The sequence below is a fragment of the Ovis canadensis genome, chromosome 18 (assembly GCF_042477335.2).
Source record: "Ovis canadensis isolate MfBH-ARS-UI-01 breed Bighorn chromosome 18, ARS-UI_OviCan_v2, whole genome shotgun sequence".
Lineage (NCBI taxonomy): Eukaryota > Metazoa > Chordata > Mammalia > Artiodactyla > Bovidae > Ovis > Ovis canadensis.
The window spans coordinates 43251533-43275494 of NC_091262.1; the positions used below are offsets into that span (position 1 = coordinate 43251533).

The following is a 23962-nucleotide window of genomic DNA, read 5'->3' on the forward strand; positions in this document are numbered from 1 at the left end:
CCAGGAAGTAGGCTCTCACCAGACATCGGAGCTGTAGGTGTCTTGATCTTGGATTCTTCAGCCTCCAGAATTGTGAGAAATAAATGTGTGTCACTAAGCCACTGAGTGGTACACTGGTTACAGCAGCCAAGCTGACGGAAGAAAGGGCCCTCACAGTCTGACCTCTGCTCAGTTCCAGAACAGCTCTCTGCCCTCCTCCAGCTGCACTGCTAAAAGAATCCAGTCTCAGGTCCTTAGGGCAGCACACAGCCCCTTCAATAAGCCACAGTCCAGCCAAGTGTTCATTTATTCACCCATGTGACAAAATCATTGTGAAGCACTTCCTGTTTTGGGCATTATGCCAGCCTGACACACACCACGGTGAACTGAACAGACATGGTCCCTGAGCTCACAGAATATAAAATCTGGGTGGAGGGTGGGATAATATAATTTGACAATGACACACCTGTAATTACCAACAGTGACAAGTCACGGAGGACAGGAAGCGGGCACCTTCAGAAAGGATGACAGGGAGACAAACATCATCAGAGGATTGAAGATGGGGTCCCGAGAATGAGATGTGACCTTTACTCCCTATGACTCTGCAACACCAAAGCCACGGCCCCTCACACCCACCGTATGCACCTTCCTCCTTCCAAGACCTCGCTCCCCCTCAACTCCCAGGGGCCTTTCCTGCTGCACACCCTCCTCCTTCCTCTTTCGCAAGCCCAGGGGCTCCAAGAAGGAAGCTGCAGCCTGGGCAGACCTGTGGCCTCAGGCACCAGGGAGGCAGAGTGCAATTCAGCCCAAAGAGGAACCTTCCTGCCAGTGGTCCAGCTGCATCAGAAGGGACTTAGCTCTACTTTCTGTTTCTTCCCACAAGGATAACGAGTTATCTGAACATCATTTCATGTAAAATAAATCTATGTTACATAAAAAAAGAGAGACCTGGCCACCAGTTTCCAGTTGTGAGTACAGAAGATGGCCACCCTCCCAGTCTACCCTGGGCTGGCCTCCAAAGGCACAGCCAGGTAACCAGGACCTGCAAGGTCCTCTCCCACCCAGTGCCCCATCACACCTTCGCAGCCTTGTCCTCATCACCCACAGCCCTGACTCCCTATGGAGTCGGGAGCGAAGCTTCTCCTCTCTTACCTCGTCCTCCTTCACTGACACAGAAGCTGCCAGCCTCCCGTGCTGCCCTCACATTTGTCTGAAATCAGGCATCGGCAAATGAAGCTGAACTCAGTGGTCATGCCCCACACAGGCTGCAATCACAGGGGTCCAACACTGGGACTCTTGGTGGGGGGAGGGGTGAGAAGGGAGTTTCCAAACCCTGACCCCAGAACCAGGCCCAGGGGATTTGACAAACAGGCAGGTACAACCCCCTGGGGCTGTATATTGTCACCCTCCCTATTTAACTTCTATGCAGAGTACATCATGCAAAATGTTGGCCTGGATGAAGCTCAAGCTGGAATCAAGATTGCCAGGAAAAATATCAATAAACTCAGATATGCAGATGACACCACCCTTACAGCAGAAAGCAAAGAGGAACTAAAGAGCCTCTTGATGAAGGTGAAAATGAGAGTGAAAAAACAGGCTTAGGGTAGTATACTCATTTTCACTATATTGATTCTTCCGATCCACGAACATGGTATATTTCTCCATCTATTAGTGTCCTTTTTGATTTCTTTCATCAGTGTTTTATAGTTTTCTATATATAGGTCTTTAGTTTCTTTAGGTAGATATATTCCTAAGTATTTTATTCTTTTCATTGCAATGGTGAATGGAATTGTTTCCTTAATTTCTTTTTCTACTTTCTCATTATTAGTGTATAGGAATGTAAGGGATTTCTGTGTGTTGATTTTATATCCTGCAACCTTACTATATTCATTGATTAGCTCTAGTAATTTTCTGGTGGAGTCTTTAGGGTTTTCTATGCAGAGGATCATGTCATCTGCAAACAATGAGAGTTTTACTTCTTCTTTTCCAATTTGGATTCCTTTTATTTCTTTTTCTGCTCTGATTGCTGTGGCCAAAACTTCCAGAACTATGTTGAATAGTAGCAGTGAAAGTGGGCACCCTTGTCTTGTTCCTGACTTTAGGGGAAATGCTTTCAATTTTTCACCATTGAGGATAATGTTTGCTGTGGGTTTGTCATATATAGCTTTTATTATGTGAGGTATGCAATCCCTATCAAGCTACCAGCGATATTTTTCACAGAGCTAGAATATATCTACCTAAAGAAACTAAAGACCTATATATAGAAAACTATAAAACACTGATGAAAGAAATCAAAAAGGACACTAATAGATGGAGAAATATACCATGTTCGTGGATCAGAAGAATCAATATAGTGAAAATGAGTATACTACCCTAAGCCTGTTTTTTCACTCTCATTTTCACCTTCATCAAGAGGCTCTTTAGTTCCTCTTTGCTTTCTGCTGTAAGGGTGGTGTCATCTGCATATCTGAGTTTATTGATATTTTTCCTGGCAATCTTGATTCCAGCTTGAGCTTCATCCAGGCCAGCATTTTGCATGATGTACTCTGCATAGAAGTTAAATAGGGAGGGTGACAATATACAAATAATTTCAAGATTTGTATGGAAATACAAAAAAACCTCAAATATCCAAAGCAATCTTGAGAAAGAAGAATGGAACTGGAGGAATCAACTTGCCTGACTTCAGGCTCCACTACAAAGCCACAGTCATCAAGACAATATGGTATTGGCACAAAGACAGAAATATAGATCAATGGAACAAAATAGAAAGCCCAGAGATAAATCCACACACATATGGACACCTTATCTTTGACAAAGGAGGCAAGAATATACAATGGAGTAAAGACAATCTCTTTAACAAGTGGTGCTGGGAAAACTGGTCAACCACTTGTAAAAGAATGAAACTAGATCACTTTCTAACACCGCACACAAAAATAAACTCAAAATGGATTAAAGATTTAAATGTAAGACCAGAAACTATAAAACTCCTAGAGGAGAACATAGGCAAAACACTCTCCGACATAAATCAAAGCAGGATCCTCTATGATCCACCTCCCAGAATTCTGGAAATAAAAGCAAAAATAAACAAATGGGATCTAATTAAAATTAAAAGCTTCTGCACAACAAAGGAAAATATAAGCAAGGTGAAAAGACAGCTTTCTGAATGGGAGAAAATAATAGCAAATGAAACAACTGACAAACAACTAATCTCAAAAATATACAAGCAACTTATGCAACTCAATTCCAGAAAAATAAATGACCTAATTAAAAAATGGGCCAAAGAACTAAATAGACATTTCTCCAAAGAAGACATACGGATGGCTAACAAACACATGAAAAGATGCGCAACATCACTTATTATCAGAGAAATGCAAATCAAAACCACAATGAGGTACCACTTCACACCAGTCAGAATGGCTGCGATGCAAAAATCTGCAAGCAATAAATGCTGGAGAGGGTGTGGAGAAAAGGGAACCCTCCTACACTGTTGGTGGGAATGCAAACTAGTACAGCCACTACAGAAAACAGTGTGGAGATTCCTTAAAAAATTGCAAATAGAACTGCCATATGACCCAGCAATCCTACTGCTGGGCATACACACTGAGGAAACCAGAAGTGAAAGAGACACATGTACCCCAATGTTCATCGCAGCACTGTTTATAATAGCCAGCACATGGAAACAACCTAGATGTCCATCAGCAGATGAATGGATAAGAAAGCTGTGCTACATATACACAATGGAGTACTACTCAGCCGTTAAAAAGAATACATTTGAATCAGTTCTGATGAGATGGATAAAACTGGAGCCTATTATACAGAGTGAAGTAAGCCAGAAAGAAAAACACCAATACAGTATACTAACACATATATATGGAATTTAGAAAGATGGCAATGATGACCCTGTATGCAAGACAGCCAAAAAGACACGGATGTGTATAGCGGACTTTTGGACTCGGAGAGGGAGAGGGTGGGATGATTTGGGAGAATGGCATTGAAACATGTATACTATCATGTAACAATCGAATCACCAGTCTATGTCTGATGCAGGATACAGCATGCTTGGTGCTGGTGCACGGGGATGACCCAGAGGGATGTTGTGGGGAGGAAGGTGGGAGGGGGGGTTCATATTTGGGATCGCATGTACACCCGTGGTGGATTCATGTCAATGTATGGCAAAACCAATACAGTATTGTAAAGTAAAATAAAGTAAAAATAAAAATTAAAAAAAAGAAAAAAAAACAGGCTTAAAACTCAACATTCAAAAAACAAAGATCATAGCATCTGGCCCCATCACTTCATGGCAAATAGACGGGGAAACAATGACAGACTTTTTTTTCTTGGGCTCCAGAATCACTGCAGATGGTGACTGCAGCCATGAAATTAAGACGCTTGCTCCTTGGAAGAAAAGCTATGACCACCTCAGTTCAGTTGCACAGTTGTGTCCGACTCTTTGTGACCCTATGGACCGCAGCACACCAGGTTTCCCTGTCCATCACCAATTCCTGGAGTTTACTCAAACTCATGTACATTGAGTCAGTGATGCCATCCAACCATCTCATCATCTGTCATCCCCTTCTCCTCCCTTCAGTCTTTCCCAGCATCAGGGTCTTTTCAAATGAGTCAGTTCTTCACATCAGGTGGGCAAAGTATTGGAGTTTCAGCTTCAGCATCAGCCCTACCAATAAATAATCAGGATTGATTTCCTTTAGAATGGACTGGTTGGATCTCCTTGCAGTCCAAGGGACTCTCAAGAGTCTTCTCCAATACCACAGCTCAAAAGCATCAGTTCTTTGGCACTCAGCTTTCTTTATAGTTCAACTCTCACATCCATACATGACTACTGGAAAAACCATAGCTTTGACTAGATGGACCTTTGTAGGCAAAGTAATGTCTCTGCTTTTTAATATGCTGTCTAGGTTGGTTACAACTTTTCTTCCAAGGAGCAAGCATCTTTTAAATTCATGGCTGCAGCCCTCATCTGCAGTGATTTTGGAGTCCGCAAAATAAAGTCTGACCAACATAGACAGCATATTAAAAAGCAGAGACATTACTTTGCCAACAAAGGTCTATCTAGTCAAGGCTATGGTATTTTCATATGTGGGAGTTGGACCATAAAAAAGGCTGAGTGCCAAAGAATTGATGCCTTTGAACTGTGGTATTGTATAAGATTCTTGAGAGTCTCTTGGAATGCAAGGAGATCAAACAGAGGATGAGATGGTTGGATGGCATCAGCAACTCAATGGACATGAGTTTGAGCAAATTCCGGGAGATGGTGAAGGACAGAGAATCCTGGCGTGCTGCAGTCCACAGGGTTGCAAAGAATCGGACATGACTGAGTGACTGAAGAACAACAATGACCTTCTGGGAGCAAGCAGCACAGGATCCAGGCACGGGTTCCAGGGACTCCAGACCCTCAGCAACCATCTGTCCATTATGATCCTGACCCAACCAGGCTGGCTTGCACAGAGGGCAGAGCCCACAGCGGCTGTTGAGAAACCTCCTGGGCTCCAATCAGCTCCTCTCATTAAGCATTCACTGTCCATGATTTCCAGAGAAGGCAATGGCAACCCACTCCAGTTCTCTTGCTTGGAAAATCCCATGGATGGAGGAGACTGGTAGGCTGCAGTCCATGGGGTCGCTAAGAGTCGGGCACGACTAAGCGACTTCACTTTCACTTTTCATTTTCATGCATTGGAGAAGGAAATGGCAACCCACTCCAGTATTCTTGCCTGGACAATCCCAGGGACAGAGGAGCCTAGTGGGCTGCTGTCTATGGGGTCGCATAGAGTTGGACACGACTGAAGCGACTTAGCAGCAGCAGCAGCAGTCCACGATTTCAGTGTTCACTCCTGGGAAATGGGGAGACAGCAGCTGCCCCCACAACCTCCCAGTGTGGGAGGGATGAGGGCATTGTCACATAGGCTGTGACATGTGACTCAACTCCAGTACATCCCCATGTGTGGCTCTCACTCTCTTTCTTACATACAAACACACACACACACACACACACACACACACACACACAGAGCTCCCCCACAAGATCCATGCTCCTTCCTGACCCTGGGATCTCACAGGAGGACACAGGACCCCTGGCTGCCATGGAACCACAAAGATCAGTACACAAAGCACTCCCAAAACCAATCTCTCCTTTGCTTTTCAGTCTGAGCACCTCAAAATAGTATTTAGTCTCAAAAAAGAAGGAAACCCTGCTCTTTCCAACAGTGTGATGAACCTAGACGACATGATGTTAAATGAAAGAAACCAGACACAGAAAGACAGATTGTATGATTCCGCTTATATAAGAAATCTAATCTAACCCATAGAAGCATGGAGCAGAATGGTGGCTGCCAGAGACCAGACTTGGGGGAAAGAGAATAGGTCTCTGTCCAAGGGTGCAAAGTTTCAGTCTGTAAGATGAACAAGTCACAGAGACCCCCCAGTGAGGCACAGAGTCTATAACTAATAATGCTGTAAGGTAGTCTTAAACATTTGCTAAGAGGGTAGACAATATGTTAGGTATTCTTATCATAGAAATAATAATTCTAACAGTAAGTTTAAAAAGATGGTAGGAAGAAACTTTGGGAGGCGATGGCTATGTTTATGTCATAGATCGTGGTGAGAGTTTCACGGGTGCATGCTTATCTGCAAACACATCAAACTGTATGCATTAAGTATGTACAGCTTTTGGTATGTCAATCATATCTCAATAAAGGGATTTTTAAAGTACACTTTATGCTTTTTAAAAATCAATCTCTTGGAATAATCACATGGCGGCTTTAGAGCACGACCACTCTGATGATGCCTCATGTGCCATCCTGCACTCCTACAGCAATTATTCTTCAGGAAGTTACAGGGTGACACTATTCAACTTTATTTTGAAGAGCTTCTAACACTTTCTCTTTGCCTTTGTGTAGATGCTGAGGGAAAAAACAGGTAATAATAGATCTGTGGCTCAATTCTTGTTTGCAGAGAAAGTTGCTGGATAACATAAAGCCTTACTTTTGTAGTCCTCTGTAGTTTATAAAAAGGGTCACTTCTCTTATCTAATTTAATCTTTACACCAGCTATGTTTCTGTCCTGTTTTTAACAGAAAAATAAATTGAGAGGCTGCGATTTTCCCTGAGTCAGCAAGATATGAGGTTGAGAAAAGATTCATATCCAGAATAAGAAATAAATGCCTACGTATCAGTAAGAAAAAGGCACACAATCAGAAAATTCTGTCCAACAGAAAGAAAGGGCAAAAGATGAACAAGCCCATGATTTTCATCACAGAGGACGCCAGTAAATGTCATCTGAAAAGAACACAGCTAAACTCGAGTCCGCAGTCTTCTGAATGTCATACACACACACACTTTTTTTTTTTTTTAAACTCATTACAGTCTTAGGAAATAGACAAAGTCAGTGCTATTATTATTCTCATCTAATAATGGGAACTAGAGGAAGAGTTCCCAAATTTAACTAAATACATCACTGTTCTGTTTGAGTGTTTTGCAGTGAGCCTGTATCACCCTTATAATCAAGAGGGAGGGATATATAAAGATATCAACTGTGAAACCAAACAAGCCCATGGCCCTAGGTTTCACAGCTCATGCAGAAGCTGAGACCCAGTCCCTTCCCTGTTTAGCTCAACACCTGTGTTTCAGCCACCAGGCAACTCTGCTCCCAATGTTCTTCCTAACAAGAAACACTTTCATGATGGTCACAGTAGATGGTTCCCTTTGATTTCTATACATCACAGAAGCTCTCAAAGTATACACTGGGAACTTCTGAGTTTCTGAGATGCTCTCAGAGGATTAGTGAAGCCACAATTTTTCACAACCATCAGAAGTTATTAGCCTGTTTCACCCTCATTTCCTCATGAGCAGTTGGTAGAGCTCTGCAGAGCCACGTGACCTACGATACAGCAGACTGACCGCAGAAGCAGACCAGAAATCCAGTCTTCTGTAAAGCTGGGCCTTCAGGAGATTTGCAAAAAATATGAAACGCCACCCTTCTCACTAAATGTGTTTTGCTTGAGAATATAGTTATTTTTCTTAAAATATTAGTTATGATTACAAGGTACAGGTTTATGATAGTTTTAAATCGATTCATGGACTTGCAAATGTTTTCTTAGGTTTTATTTCAAACGTGGCAATAAATATGGATAAATATAACACATGTAAAAAAAATAAAGAAATGGGAAGGGAGAGAATTTGCAATAACTTTTATGAAAGTAGAGGGGTCCTGAAGCTCAGAAGTTTGAAAGTCACTGGTACAGGCTTGGTGTTCTTAATACATCCTGGTTCTTGGACCCAGGGACCTGGCCCCATCTCAGTGCTCCTTTGCAGGTTGTCCAAGGTCTGTATCTTGGGGTACAGAGTGAAAGGCCTGACCTAGCCTCCCCAGGGAGGGATGAGGGATTCAGGAGCACACTTTTAACTAGGACTAAAAGACATTCTTTCTGCTACTATTAGAGGAACAACCTCCCAGTCTCCCCCAAAGGACTCAAATCTAGACGAATGAAGCCTAAGATACGGAGAAGGAGGGCAGAACCAGAAAAGAAGCTCCATCTTGAGTCAGCAGAGCTGGAAAGTGAGGAAGGGGTGGAGGGGCTGGGGGATTATGGATCCAGGGGAGAGAAGGGGAAAGAGGAAGACTCTGGTCACTAGAACCCTTGTGTGGAACTTTCAGGAAGGGAAGGAAAAGAGATGATATATATAAAAGAAGGCAGGAGCTAGAAGTGAAAGCAGTAATGTTTTCTTGTTGTTGTTGTTATTATTTGACATATATATTTCCACAAGCAATGTAGATTAATTGGCTTAATAAATTAAGAAAAAGTAAAAATCACATAAAAGGAAAGAATAATACACAATTTATATCATTATACTACAGAAAATTAAAAATTATGAGTAAACATACCCTCGTAAGGCATGGGCAAGATAAAAAAATAATTTGGAATGACAGATTCACAAATATAGTTTGGAAGTGAATGAATCAATGAATACACAAATAATTTAAAATAGGAAATGCAACAAAGAAAAGGCAAACAGATGAACACAAAAAATACAATGTATAATCTGGAAAAAAGCCTAATTAAGACAAGTATGCTTCTTTTGAGTTCTTTCTACTATGTAACTCAATAAAACCTTGGATCAAATTAAACACGACTTCAAAGATGAGACTATAACAGATCTGAATGAAATAAAAGGGAGACTGAAGAGCTAAACAAATAAGCTTAGAGCCAAAACAACACGGTTACATGGCTAATAAATTAGAACCAGGAAGGAACAAAACAGACTCAGCTGAAAAATCGAGTTAATGGCGTGAAAGCAAGGCATGAGATAACCACAGTGTGTGCAGAGGAAAAACACAGAGATTAATTAGGAAAGAGAACACAGAGGTGCCAAAAGGAAGACACAACTTGAGCTGAAATGGAGAACATGCATGTGGGAAGCAGAAAGTGTATCGGGACCATATACAGGAGACAAAATTCTGGTTCTAGCAAAACAGGAAATCCATGACCTGAACATTGTCCTGCTACCAAACACCTAGAGATGTGGGAGGAAATTACAGAAATATTCTCTTAAACGTAAACGGAAACAAAAAAGGAGAGAAATCTTCAAAAACAAAAAATCCAAGAGCGAACCGAAAATGATACTGTTAGTACATAAGCTGGTGTAGGGAGAGTGGCGGCCAGTTACGGTCAGAGAGTTTGAACAAAGCCTCTGTGGGACTGAATGCTAAACTCCCACTCCATAGGTGAGGGGAGCTAACCCCATACCCATCCATCCAGCCATGAGACACAAGGACCTTAGAGAGCCCACTGCCAGAAGGGAACACAGGCAAGTCTGTCTCAGCCTGGGCTGACAGTGGAGGAAAATACGCAGCACTTAGGGCTTCCCTGGTAGCTCAGCTGGTAAAGAATCCATCTGCGATGCAGGAGACCCTGGTTTGATTCCTGGGTTGGGAAGATCCCCTGGAGAAGTAAAAGGCTACCCACTCCAGTATTCTTGGGCTTCCCTGGTGGCTCAACTGGTAAAGAATCCGACTGCAACGTGGGAGACCTGGATTTGAACCCTGGGTTGGGAAGACCCCCTGAAGAAGGGAACGGCTACCCACTCCAGTATTCTGACCTTGAGAATTCCAAGGACTAGTCTATGGAGTTCCAAAGAGTTGGGCATGACTGACCAACTTTCACTTTCATTTTTAAATAATTCCTCAGAAAGTGTAGGTCTTCATTCGGATGGAGAATTCAAATATAAACAATCCACAATGCCTGGGGACTCTGCAAACTAAGAAAGTAGCATAAAATCTATTCCACAGCAGTAAAACTTGAGGTACCAGACAAAAGCAGAGAGAATAAACAACTAAGCAAAAAAAAAAGAAATTGTTTAGAAATCACAACCATGATTATGTCCTTGCCAACATCCGCTGGATCATGGAAAAAGCAAGAGAGTTCCAGAAAAACATCTATTTCTGCTTTATTGACTATGCCAAAGCCTTTGACTGTGTGGATCACAATAAACTGTGGAAAATTCTGAAAGAGATGGGAATACCAGACCACCTGACCTGCCTCTTGAGAAATCTGTATGCAGGTCAGGAAGCAACAGTTAGAACTGGACATGGAACAACAGACTGGTTCCAAATAGGAAATAGAGTACGTCAAGGCTGTATATTGTCACCCTGCTTATTTAACTTATATGCAGAGTACATCATGAGAAACGCTGGACTGGAAGAAACACAAGCTGGAATCAAGATTGCTGGGAAAAATATCAATAACCTCAGATACGCAGATGACACCACCGTTATGGCAGAAACTGAAGAGGAACTCAAAAGCCTCTTGATGAAAGTGAAAGAGGAGAGCAAAAAAGTTGGCCTAAAGCTCAACATCCAGAAAACGAAGATCATGGCATCCGGTCCCATCACTTCATGGGAAATAGATGGGGAAACAGTGGAAACAGTGTCAGACTTTATTTTTGGGGGCTCCAGGATCATTGCAGATGGTGACTGCAGCCATGAAATTAAAAGACGCTTACTCCTTGGAAGAAAAGTTATGACCAACCTAGATAGCATATTCAAAAGCAGAGACATTACTTTGCCAACAAAGGTCCGTCTAGTCAAGGCTATGGTTTTTCCAGTGGTCATGTATGGATGTGAGAGTTGGACTGTGAAAAAGGCTGAGCGCCGAAGAATTGATATGTTTGAACTGTGATGTTGGAGAAGACTTTTGAGAGTCCCTTGGACTGCAAGGAGATCCAACCAGTCCATTCTGAAGGAGATCAACCCAGAGATTTAAAGGAATGATGCTAAAGCTGAAACTCCAGTACTTTGGTCACCTCATGCGAAGAGTTGACTCATTGGAAAAGACTCTGATGCTGGGAGGGATTGGGGGCAGGAGGAGAACGGGACGACTGAGGATGAGATGGCTGGATGGCATCACGGACTCGATGGACGTGAGTCTGAGTGAACTCCGGGAGATGGTGATGAACGGGAGGCCTGGAGTGCTGCGATTCATGGGGTCACAAAGAGTCGGACACGACTGAGCGACTGAACAGAACTGTGGTTTTGATTTGCATTTCTCTGATAATGAGTGATGTTGAGCATCTTTTCATGTGTTTGTTAGCCATCTGTATGTCTTCTTTGGAGAAATGTCTATTTAGTTCTTTGGCCCATTTTTTGATTGGGTCGTTTATTTTTCTGGAATTGAGCTGCAGGAGTTGCTTGTATAGTTTTGAGATTAGTTGTTTGTCAGTTGCTTCATTTGCTATTATTTTCTCCCATTCTGAAGGCTGTCAAAATTTCTTAAACTGAGAGTGCAAAAATTTTGGTAATTTCTCAGTCATTATCTTTAAATTTTCTCTTTCTAAAGCTTTTTTTAGGTGTGTATTAGATATTTTCATTTTATCTTTCATGTCTTCTAAGCATTCATGTCATCCTATATTTTAGGCCATCTGTTCAGGTCTGTCTTCATTTTACTAATTATTGTTTCAGGTTTTTTTAGTTTGTAACTTATCCTCTGAGTGTTTATTTCAGTGACTACATTTTTCACTTTGCAAAACTTATGCTTTTGTTTCATCTTGTTTTATCCCTGAGTATCTTATTCTTCTCTTGCGCTTTTGATACCTTTATACATTTAATCATTTTTAAACATATGTATTCAGTATTTTTCCTCTGATATTTCTCTGGTCTGAATTTTGGAGGATTTATTCCTGCTGACTTGGTTTTCTGTCTCTTGGTCATGCGAGATTTTTCACTTACATATTTTATATTTTGCATCAGTTCAGTTCAGTTCAGTCACTCAGTCGTGTCCGACTCTTTGCGACCCAATGAATTGCAGCACGCCAGGCCTCCCTGTTCATCATCATCTACCGGAGTTCACTCAGACTCAAGTCCATCGAGTCCGTGATGCCATCCAGCCATCTCATCCTCAGTTGTCCCCTTCTCCTCCTGCCCCCAATCCCTCCCAGCATCAGAGTCTTTTCCAATGAGTTAACTCTTCTCATGAGGTGGCCAAAGTACTGGAGTTTCAGCTTTAGCATCAGTCCTTCCAAAGAAATCCCAGGACCGATCTCCTTCAGAATGGACTGGTTGGATCTCCTTGCAGTCCAAGGGACTCTCAAGAGACTTCTCCAACACCATAGTTCAAAAGCATCAATTCTTTGGCGCTCAGCCTTCTTCACAGTCCAACTCTCACATCCATACATGACCACTGGAAAAACCATAGCCTTGACTAGACAGACCTTAGTCGGCAAAGTAATGTCTCTGCTTTTGAATATACTATCTAGGTTGGTCATAACTTTTCTTCCAAGGAGTAAGCGTCTTTTAATTTCATGGCTGCAGTCACCATCTGCAGTGATTTTGGGGCCCCCCAAAATAAAGTCTGACACTGTTTCCACTGTTTCTCCATCTATTTCCCATGAAGTGATGGGACCGGATGCCATGATCTTCGTTTTCTGGATGTTGAGCTTTAGGCCAACTTTTTCACTCTCCTCTTTCACTTTCATCAAGAGGCTTTTGAGTTCCTCTTCACTTTCTGCCATAATGGTGGTGTCATCTGCGTATCTGAGGTTATTGATATTTCTCCCGGCAATCTTGATTCCAGCTTGTGTTTCTTCCAGTCCAGCGTTTCTCATGATGTACTCTGCATATAAGTTAAATAAGCAGGGTAACAATATACAGCCTTGATGTACTCCTTTTTCTATTTGGAACCAGTCTGTTGTTCCATGTCCAGTTCTAACTGTTGCTTCCTGACCTGCATACAGGTTTCTCAAGAGGCAGGCCAGGTGGTCTGGTATGCCCATCTCTTTCAGAATTTTCCACAGTTTATTGTGATCCACATAGTCAAAGGCTTTGGCATAGTCAATAAAGCAGACATAGATGTTTTTCTGGAACTCTCTTGCTTTTTCCATGATCCAGCATATGTTGGCAATTTGATCTCTGGTTCCTCTGCCTTTTATAAAACCAGCTTGAACATCAGGGAGTTCACAGTTCACATATTGCTGAAGCCTGGCTTGGAGAATTTTGAGCATTATTTTACTAGCATGTGAGATGAGTGCAATTGTGTGGTAGTTTGAGCATTCTTTGGCATTGCCTTTCTTTGGGATTGGAATGGAAACTGACCTTTTCCAGCCCTGTGGCCACTGGTGAGTTTTCCAAATTTGCTGGCATATTGAGTGCAGCACTTTCACAGCATCATCTTTCAGGATTTGAAACAGCTCAATTGGAATTCCATCACCTCCACTAGCTTTGTTCGTAGTGATGCTTTCTAAGGCCCACTTGACTTCACATTCCAAGATGTCTGGTTCCAGATTAGTGATCACATCATCATCACTATCTGGTTCGTGAAGATCTTTTTTGTACAGTTCTTCTGTGTATTCTTTCCATCTCTTCTTAATATCTTCTGCTTCTGTTAGGTCCAGACCATTTCTGTCCTTTATCGAGCCCATCTTTGCATGAAACGTTCCCTTGGTATCTCTAATTTTCTTGAAGAGATCTCTAGTCTTTCCCATTCTGTTCTTTTCCTCTATTTCTTTGCATTGATTGCTGAAGAAGGCTTTCTTATTTCTTCTTGCTATTCTTTGGAACTCTGCATTTCGATGACTATCTTTCCTTTTCTCCTTTGCTTTTTGCCTCTCTTCTCTGCACAGCTATTTGTAAGGCCTCCCCAGACAGCCATTTTGCTTTTTTGCATTTCTTTTCCATGGGGATGGTCTTGTTCTTTGTCTCCTGCACAATGTCACAAACTTCATTCCGTAGTTCATCAGGCACTCTATCTATCAGATCTAGGCCCTTAAATCTATTTCTCACTTCCACTGTATAATCGTAAGGGATTTGATTTAGGTCATACCTGAACAGTCTAGTGGTTTTCCCTACTTTCTTCAATTTAAGCCTGAATTTGGCAATAAGGAGTTCATGACCTGAGCCACAGTCAGCTCCTCATCTTGCTTTTGTTGACTGTATAGAGCTTCTCCATCTTTGGCTGCAAAGAATACAATCAATCTGATTTCGGTGTTGACCATCTGGTGATGTCCATGTGTAGAGTCTTCTCTGTGTTGTTGGAAGAGGGTGTTTGCTATGACCAGTGCATTTTCTTGGCAAAACTCTATTAGTCTTTGCCCTGCTTCATTCTGCATTCCAAGGCCAAATTGGCCTGTTACTCCAGGTGTTTCTTGACTTCCTACTTTTGCATTCCAGTCCCCTAGAATGAAAAGGACATCTTTTCTGGGTGTTAGTTCTAAAAGGTCTTGTAGGTTTTCATAAAACCGTTCAACTTCAGCTTCTTCAGCATTACTGGTTGGGGCATAGACTTGGATAACTGTGATATTGAATGGTTTGCCTTGGAGACGAACAGAGATCATTCTGTCATTTTTGAGACTGCATCCAAGTACTGCATTTCGGACTCTTTTGTTGACCACAACACAATGAGGTACCATTTCACTCCAGTCAGAATGGCTGCTATCCAAAAGTCTACAAGCAATAAATGCTGGAGAGGGTGTGGAGGAAAGGGAACCCTCTTACACTTTTGGTGGCAATGCAAACTAGTACAGCCTCTGTGGAAAACAGTGTGGAGATTCCTTAAAATACTGGAAACAGAACTGCCTTATGACCCAGCAATCCCACTGCTGGGCATACACACCGAGGAAACCAGAATTGAAAGAGACACGTGTACCCCAATGTTCATCGCAGCACTGTTTATAATAGCCAGGACATGGAAACAACCTAGATGTCCATCAGCAGATGAATGGATAAGAAAGCTGTGGGACATATACACAATGGAGTATTACTCAGCCATTAAAAAGAATACATTTGAATCAGTTCTAATGAGGTGGATGAAACTGGAGCCTATTATACAGAGTGAAGTAAGCCAGAAAGAAAAACACCAATACAGTATACTAACACATATATACGGAATTTAGAAAGATGGTAATGATAACCCTGTATGTAAGACAACAAAAGAGACACAGATGTATAGATCAGTCTTTTGGACTCTGTGGGAGAGGGAGAGGGTGGGATGATTTGGGAGAATGGCATTGAAACATGTATAATATCATATATGAAATGAATCGCCAGTCCAGGTTCGATGCAGGATACTGGATGCTTGGGGCTGGTGCACTGAGACGACCCAGAGGGATGGTACGAGCAGGGAGGAGGGAGGGGGGGTTCAGGATGGGGAACATATGTATACCTGTGGTGGATTCATGTTGATGTACGGCAAAACCAATACAATATTGTAAAGTAATTAACCTCCAAATAAAATAAATAAATTTATATTTAGAAAAAAGAAATTTTGACAGGTTCCTCAAGAAGATAAGTATGACTCAAAAACTAATCAAGGTTTAATCATTGTTTTCAGCTCCTATATGTAAAGAGCTTAGAATTAATCACTGCCACACTTAGAACTTTCCTGGTAGCTCAGACGGTAAAGAATATGCCTGCAGTGCAGGAGAACCAGGTTCGATCCCTGGGTTGGAAAGATGCCCTGGAGAAGGAAATGGCAACCCACTCCAGTATCGCTGTCTGGAAAATTTCATGCAACGAGGAGCCTGGCGGGCTACAGTCCATGGGGTTGCAAAGAATCAGACAAGACTAAGCAACTAACACTTTCACTTTCACATAACAAAAACAACAAACAACACTGAACATACTGAAAATCAATGACCTTAGCTGGACCCATGAGAGATCAATACTGCAGGGTAGAGTGCCACACAGAAATTGGGAAACAGGCGAATTCAGAGTCACAGCCAAGATCTGTTTAGCTGGAGCAGATGCCATTAGAGCCATAAGCTTGCAGCAATGCCCACATGGTCATTTCCATGAGTCTGCTGAGGATAAACTTGATGAGAATAAGAAACTCCAGGGTCCCACAATCACGTGGACACCTACACTTTCATGAATTTTATCTCCACGATCCCCATTAAGTTCTCACGGTAAATATCCAAGAAAGATCCCCTATAACTCTGGCATGGGGAAGGAAGAGTAACTCTTGGAAAATAGGCCACCCAGAGCCTTCACCATAGCAAAGTCCATTCTCCAAGCTTTCCAGCACTTGATCCCCACCATTCTTCCCACACCAGCACTCTGTAGCCTTTCTGTTTCACTGGGGCAGGGTGGAGGGTGGTAGGTAGATCATACAAGCTATAATAAGACAGAAACATTTGTGAAGGCTGCAGCCCAGGAGCACAGGCCCACTGAAAGACTGGGATTTAATCCTAACACCACAGGATCTACAGAACACCGCCCTTCTCCCAAATCTTTCCACCACACTAACCCTCAGAAAGAGGAGAGTGAAAAAGTTGGCTTAAAGCTCAATAATGAGAAAACGAAGATCATGGCATCTGGTCCCATCACTTCATGGGAAATAGATGGGGAAACAGTGGAAACAGTGTTAGACTTTATTTTTCTGGGCTCCCAAATCACTGCAGATGGTGACTGCAGCTATGAAATGAAAAGACGCTTACTCCTTGGAAGAAAAGTTATGACCAACCTAGATAGCATATTCAAAAACAGAGACCAACAAAGTACCTCCATACCTTACCAACAAAGGTCTGTCTAGTCAAGGCTATGGTTTTTCCAGTAGTCATGTATGGATGGGAGAGTTGGACTGTGAAGAAAGCTGAGCGCCGAAGAATTGATGCTTTTGCACTGTGGTGTTGGAGAAGACTCTTGAGAGTCCCTTGGACTACAAGGAGATCCAACCAGTCCATTCTGAAGGAGATCAACCCTGGGATTTCTTTGGAAGGAATGATGCTGAAGCTGAAACTGCAGTACTTTGGCCACCTCATGAGAAGAGTTGACTCATTGGAAAAGACTCTGATGCTGGGAGGGATTGGGGGCAGGAAGAAAAGGGGATGACAGAGGATGAGATGGCTGGATGGCATCACTGACTCGATGGACATGAGCTTGAGTGAACTCCGGGAGTTGGTGATGGACAGGGAGGCCTGGCATGCTGCAATTCATGGGGTTGCAAAGAGTCGGACACGACTGAGCGACTGAACTGAACTGAACTGAACTGAAACTAAATGGGAAAAGAATTTGAAAAAGAATAGATACATGTTCATGTATAACTGAATCACTTTGCCATACACCTGAAACTAACACAACATTGTTAATCAACTATACTTCAACATAAGATAAAAACTTCAAATAAAAACAACAAGAAAAAGCGGTGAGATACTACCACATGTCTATAAGAATGACTAAAATCTAAAAAACAGCCAAAACCAATTGCTAGGAGGGTGAGGAGTAGCAAGAACTCTGATTTACTGCTGGTGGGAATGTAGACAGCACAGCCAATCTGGAAGACAGTTTGGTCGTTTCTTACAAAACTCAGCCTGGTGTCACCAGACTATCCAACGACTGCACTCCTATTTACCCAATGATTTCAAAACTGATGTCCACACAAAAACCTTCATGTGAGTGTTTATGGCAGCTTTATTCATAAATGCCAAAACTGGGAAGCAATCAAGAAGCCCTAACATAGGCGAACAGATTAAACTGTGGTACCTTCATACAGTGAATTATTATTCAGGGATAAAATTAAATGAGCTATCAACCCATGAAAGATATAGATAAATCTTAACTATATATTGCTAAGTGAAAGAAGCCAGGCTGAAAAGGCTACATACACTATGATTACAATTATAACACATTCTTAAAAAGGCAAACCTAGGGCTGGTAAACAGATCATCAGTTGTGTGCGTGTGAGGTTATATGGATGAATAGATGGAGCACAGGGGATTTTTAGAGCAGGGAAGCAATTTTGTATGATACTGCAATAGTGAACACAAGACATAAAGCATTTGCAAAAACCCATATAACTTTACAGCACAAAAAATAAACCTTAATGTCTACAAATCTGAAAGTAAATCATTTAGGAAGTCAGTCAGAGGTTCCAAGATGGAATGCAAAAACGTGAGAAACTGAGGTAAACATATTACAAAGGTAAGAACCTCCCTGACAGAGTTGGAGTCAGATTAAAAAATTAGCATATTATTGATATCACCTCATCTATGGTTTTACTATCAGGTGTATTCTTGGCAGAAGAATAAATCGGATTCAGAAGAAAAGAAAGGGACGCAAAAATTTGGCTCATTGTAGCCAAAACTCTGAAAATACTTAAAGATAAATACAAACTCTTCATAGATTATTTCTGACTGTTGAGTTTATAGAGAAAAACAATTTTATTGTTTATCCTCCAACTATAGATTTATTCTAGTTTCATACTGCATCAAATCTAAAATGCTGTTCAATTGTAAGACATGTGTTTTTTAAAAAGTTAAAATATGAAAAATGCACACTTTAAAACTGATAGACCATGGTGCATACTTCATAGATAATGAAAGTTAAAGAAGATCTGTGATCAGTACAGACTTCTAATGATCCATCTTAATGTCATTCACTTTATTGTTTGCAAAATAAGTTAGACTACAGACAGTCTAAATAGGGGTTTCTCCCAGAATTAACATTGAGATTTTTATAAATTATCTGAAAACTATAAAAATGTCTAAGTTTCCAGAAACTCTTAAAGTCATTTAAATAGAGAAGAGTCATAGGAATTACCTATAGGAAATGTAGCTACACTACAAGAATGAGAGAGAAAGGAATGATCTTCATAGCAGTGATATCAGGACACTAAGGACTTCAAGTTAGAAAAAAAAATATCAGGACACTAAGGACTTCAAGTTAGAAAAAAAAAAAGTCAAGAGTCACTGTCAACCATTTCCAAATACCCTGGCTTCACATTACCCAGCACACCTTAATCAAGAAGGATGTGAAGAACACAATGGGACATTTCCTCTTCAAACACTTCAACAGGAACACAAAGAAAAGAAAAAGGCATTTAAAGCAATCAAAGATATATTAATAGTAAAGAAGAGGCAAGATGGTGGGATTCCTGTGGGAAGACAAGTCAGTGCCCCTGGGCCCCTTCGGAGGGTCAGGGGTCCGTGGTGCTGAACACAAGCAGCCTGAGGACTGTCTCATAGCAGCTGGCCCAAAGCCAAGTCTGGGATCTAATACCCACTCCAGAGAATCCCTTTTATTAACAGTCTGCTCTCTGCAATGCAGACAAGGGGGAGAGGCAGAAGCACAAGGGTTATCGGCCAATATTCATCTTCCACACATCCGAGCACGACCCATGGAAGGAGCTCTGCCCATGGCCACTTGTGGTTGTTCTCATGCTACCCAGGCAGTGTTAACTCCAAACCTAGGAACACAGTGGCAGAGAAAACTGCATTTAAAGCCCTGCCCTTGTGAAACCTGGCCAGGGTCATCTTGGAAACCTGGGGGCTAAGAATACTGTCCAAATGAAAATGTCACTGAAAGTGGGGTCCAGCTGTTCGCTGCTCAAAAGCCAATAAAGGGGCAAATCTGGTAAGAGGAAAGTTCTGCTTTATTTTGGAAGCTGGACACTGGGGTGGCATTAGGGGAGTGAACTCCTGTCCACAGGCCAACTCCCCCCACTGATAATCAGTGGGCACGAGCTTTCATAGTCAGAGAGAGGGGGAGACACACAGAAACAGCACAATGAGCTCTGACAGTCATCTTGAAATTAGTCATAAGGTTGTCTGATCAGCATCATCTTGACTGTTTTAAGTACAGTTAATCTTTAGTTCCAAGGTTGGTCTGTTCCCACTTCTTTGAGGCCAGTTCTAGGAACTGTGGCAGCTTACGTCATGGTTATAGTCTGGTCCTCATGTAGTTAACTTCTTTCACCTGGTGGGGGTTTCATTATCTATAAAACCGCTCAAAGGACACGGCTTAGCATATTATCTGTAATACTCGAGAAAAGAAAAGTCCTCAAGATCGCTTGATGACTAAACTATTATTGTTTTGTCCTGTTGGACTGTTTTCCATTGCTTCTGCATTTTCTCACTTCTCTGATTAAACTAATTCTTAGGCTAAAGTTTTTACATAGACAAAGGGCAGGTGGAGGACATGGGGGGAAGGCCCATAGGGTTATGCTCCATTTCAAAAGCACTATGATGCTCTCTCTCAGATTCCTAGTTCACACAGTTATCACAAGGGCTCTAAGAGGTCTTGGAGAACCTGCTCAAGCCTGTGCTTCCCAAATGAGTTCACAGAATCCTTTCTGTTTTCTTTGTGAAATCTATAAATAATGAGTCTCCTATGAATCTTCAGGCTTTATTCCTTCTCTTACAGACTTGTAGAAAACTAGTAAATGACTGATGCCCAAAAGTAATTTGCCAATCCATTCTATCTAATCACCACAGAGCCTGAACAATAGAAAGGAAAATTTGACACTTCTTCCTTCCCCAGTCCCAAAGTCCATTTCCCGTCTAATTCAGAACAAATTCAGATTCCTATTTTATAGGAAAAAATGAAAAGCTAAATAACCCAAACCCAGACTATTCACAGACCTATTTGTTTCCTCTGAAAAGTACAGTGAAGTGACTCAGACCATAAAGCACACGACACCAATTACCAAGAAAAATGTTCCTATCACAGACTCAGGAAGGGAATTACTTCAGGACTTTTTCATAATTCAGGTGATTAAATAGCTTGGATAAAATTCCAAAGTAATTTCTTCTTTCATAAATGACCTTTGGTTAAGTGTGAGACCCTTAATATGTCAGGGAAATTTACTTCATTACAAACTCTGGGAGAGCAGGGGCAGGAAAAAAGTGCTCATGTAACGGGTGCCTGAGGTTATATCTGCACAACAGATACAGCTGAATTTCTATCCCACAACCCCCAACCTCTTCACATCAGGTATCAATGATCATAGTTCTCACTTGTAGATCAAAACTAATCTGCACCTACTTTTATATTCATTATCATCCAGAACAACCACCAGTCTCTGTTCAGTGTAAAGTAGTAATGCATTTGCCCTAATCTGGTTCCATAGATACATTATTCCAGAGGCTTAGGTTATGAAATGCCTAAAGAACTTTGGACAGAGAGGTTCATAACACTGGACAGGAGATGGTGATCAAAACCAACCCCAAGAAAAAGAAATTCAAAAAGGCAAAATGGTTGTCTAAGGAGGCCTTACAAATAGCTGAGAAAAGAAGATAAGTGAAAGGCAAGGAGAAAAGAAAAGATATACCCACCTGAATGCAGAGTTCTAAAGAATAGCAAGGAAAGATTAAAAAAAGGCTTCTTAAGTGAACAATGCAAAGAAATTGAGGAAAATAATAGAATGGGAAAGATTAAGAGATCTCTTCAAGAAAATTAGAGATACCAATGGAACAAATTGCCAACATCTGCTGGATCATGGAAAAAGCAAGAGAGTTCCAGAAAAACATCTATTTCTGCTTTATTGACTATGCCAAAGCCTTTGACTGTGCGGATCACAATAAACTGTGGAAAATTCTGAAGGAGATGGGAATACCAGACCACCTGACCTGCCTCTTGAGAAACCTGTATGCAGGTCAGGAAGCAACAGTGAGAACTGGACATGGAACAACAGACTGGTTCCAAATAGGAAAAGGAGTGCATCAAGGCTGTATATTGTCACCCTACTTATTTAACTTATATGCAGAGCACATCATGAGAAACGCTGGGCTGGAAAAAACACAAGCTGGAGTCAAGATTGCTTGGAGAAATATTAATAACCTCAAATATGCAGATGACACCACCCTTATGGCAGAAAGTGAAGAGGAACTAAAAAGCCTCTTGATGAAAGTGAAAGAGGAGAGTGAAAAAGTTGGCTTAAAGCTCAACATTCAGGAAACGACAATCATGGCATCCGGTCCCATCACTTCATGGGAAATAGATGGGGAAACAGTGGAAATAGTGTCAGACTTTATTTTGGGGGCTCCAAAATCACTGCAGATGGTGACTGCAGCCATGAAATTAAAAGACACTTACTCCTTGGAAGAAAAGTTATGACCAACCTAGATAGCATATTCAAAAGCAGAGACAATACTTTGCCGACTAAGGTCCGTCAAGTCAAGGCTGTGGTTTTTCCTGTGGTCATGTATGGATATGAGAGTTGGACTGTGAAGAAGGCTGAGCGCCGAAAAATTAATGCGTTTGAACTGTGGTGTTGGAGAAGACTCTGGAGAGTCCCTTGGACTGCAAGGAGATCCAACCAGTCCATTCTGAAGGAGATCGGTCCTGGGATTTCTTTGGAAGGAATGATGCTAAAGCTGAAACTCCAGTACTTTGGCCACCTCATGTGAAGAGTTGACTCATTGGAAAAGACTTTGATGCTGGGAGGGATTGGGGGTAAGAGGAGAAGGGGACGTGACCGAGGATGAGATGGCTGGATGGCATCACGGACTCGATGGACATGAGTCTGAGTGAACTCCAGGAGTTGGTGATGGACAGGGAGGCCTGGCATGCTGCAATTCATGGGGTCACAAAGAGTCGGACATGACTGAGCAACTGAACTGAACTGAATGGAACATTTCATGCAAAGTTGGGCACAATAAAGGACAAAAATGACAGTATGGACCTAACAAAAACAGAAGATATTAAGAAGAGGTGGCAAGAACACACAGAAGTCTATCAAAAGGGTCTTAATGACCTGGATAACTATGATAGTGTTCACTCACCTAGAGCCAGACATCCTGGAGTGTAAAGTCAAGTGAGCCTTAGGAAGCATCACTACAAACAAAGCTAGTAGAGGTTTTGTAATTCCAGCTGAGCTATTTCAAATCCTAAATGATTATGCTGTTAAATGCTGCACTCAATACGCCAACAAATTTGGAAAACACAGCAGTGGCCATAGGACTGGAAAAGGTCGGTTTTCATTCCAATTCCAAAGAAAGGCAATGCCAAAGAATGCTCAACTGCCACACAACTGCACTCATTTCACATGCTAACAAAGTAATGCTGAAAATCCTTCAAGCTAGGCTTCAATGATACCTGAACCGAGAACTTCCAGATGTACAAGATGGATTTAGAATAGGCAGAGGAACCAGAGATCAAATTGCCAACATCTGTTGGATCATAGAAAAAATAAGAGAATTCCAGGAAAACTTCTACGTCTGCTTCATTGCAGAGAAAGCAATAGCACCCTACTCCAGTACTCTTTCCTGGAAAATCCCATGGGTGGAGGACCCTGGCTGCAGTCCACGGGGTCACTATAAGTTGGACAGAACTGAGCGACTTCACTTTCACTTTTTATTTTCATGCATTGGAGGAGGAAATGGCAACCCACTCCAGTATTCTTGCCTGGAAAATCCCAGGGACAGGGGAGCCTGATGGGCTGCTGTCTATGGGGTGCACATAGTTGGACATGACTGAAGCAACTTAGCCGCAGCAGCAGCTGCTTCATTGACAATGCTAAAGCCCTTAACTGTGTGGATCATAACAAACTGTAAAATTCTTAAACAGACGGGCATACGAGGCCACCTTACCTATCTCCTGAGAAACCTGTATGCAGGTCAAAAAAGCTACAGTTAGAACCTTATATGGAACTGACTGGTTCCAAATTTGGAAAGGAGTATGTCAAGGCTGTACACTTTTACCCTGCTTATATAACTTCTATGCAGAGTATATCATGCAAAATGCCAGGCTAGATGAATCACAAGCT

The 23962-nt window shown here is 41.8% G+C and overlaps 1 protein-coding gene across 3 annotated transcripts in view; it reads right to left on the bottom strand.

Annotated features, from left to right (window-relative positions):
* The window catches only part of LOC138423781 (neuronal acetylcholine receptor subunit alpha-7), a 160624-nt gene that overhangs the window by 93600 nt on the left and 43062 nt on the right, over positions 1-23962 (bottom strand). The gene's annotated exons all lie outside the window — the stretch shown is intronic.